The sequence below is a fragment of the Cherax quadricarinatus genome, chromosome 28 (assembly GCF_038502225.1).
Source record: "Cherax quadricarinatus isolate ZL_2023a chromosome 28, ASM3850222v1, whole genome shotgun sequence".
NCBI classification, from domain to species: Eukaryota; Metazoa; Arthropoda; class Malacostraca; order Decapoda; family Parastacidae; genus Cherax; species Cherax quadricarinatus.
This window is the reverse complement of record NC_091319.1, coordinates 27,948,383-27,949,594: the sequence shown is the minus strand read 5'-3', so window position 1 is coordinate 27,949,594 and position 1,212 is coordinate 27,948,383.

The following is a 1,212-nucleotide window of genomic DNA, read 5'->3' as shown; positions in this document are numbered from 1 at the left end:
GTTACTATGATATAAACTAGTGGTTGACAGTTAATATATAAAATAGTTAAGGGCCACTGTGGTATTAAATAGTGGTTAAGAGCTGCGATATTAAATAGTGGTTAAGAGCTACTGTGATAAAAGTGGTTAAGAGCTACTGTGATAATAGTGGTTAAGAGCTACTGTGATAATAGTGGTTAAGAGCTACTGTGATAATAGTGGTTAAGAGCTGTGATATTAAATAGTGGTTAAGAGCTCTTATGAAACTGGTTTCTTAGGCAACATACATTTCTCACATACCATCGTTGCGCTTCGCAAAACTTACTGAAAAGTCTTAATTCGCAAATAACCCGAACACAGGAGCATGTAACCTATGACGACGTTTCGGTCCGACTTGGACCATTCTCCTCCTTGCAGGTTAGTGTACTGTTCCAGTCACGATATATTGTCACTATTCTTTGAAGAGTCTGGTTATCCTGAATGTTGTTGATCTGAGCGTGCTTACCACAACTACCATGGGTCTGGCGCATATCTACTGCGCAGAGAGCCACTGGCAATGTGTGCTATGACATTTTGGAACTTACCTCAACTTAGAAAACGGATGGGGAATTGAACCCATGGCTATCGTGTTATTACGATTTCGTGAGTCAGTTGGTACCTCAAAAATTGTAAGGAATTTTTTTTTTTTAAAGAAGACAGTACACCATAAGCGTTGTAGATAAATGGTTCAGAGAACCGACAAGCTGATTAATTAGACACAGGTTCAACGCTTAAATATCTTTATTAAGGAAACGTTCGTCTGGCACACAGTTGCTTCATCAGTCCAGTGCAAAGAATGGTGCATATCAGAAGAGGTTTGAGGTAATTAGTCAGCCTGGATTCGATGTAATCAGTCCGTTAAGCATTAATCGGCTTAATTCCTGTAACTACACATTGGTAATTACATTACACACGTCTTCATAAAAAGTACTATCCCTTCTAGATAGACGAGATATATAAAACAAAACACACACATACCTTGATACACGACAATGTTACACAAATACGAGAATACTGACTCACAGCTACACAAACGTTACAGCTACAGAAACCTCACAACAACGGAAACGTGCCTCAGCCTCAAAAACGTTGCCCACTGGTGCACAAAATTTCCTGATAGTTATAGAAAAGTTTCTCAGCTATTGAAATGATATACACACAAGGAGAGAGATTATTCACACTTAGAGACAAGCC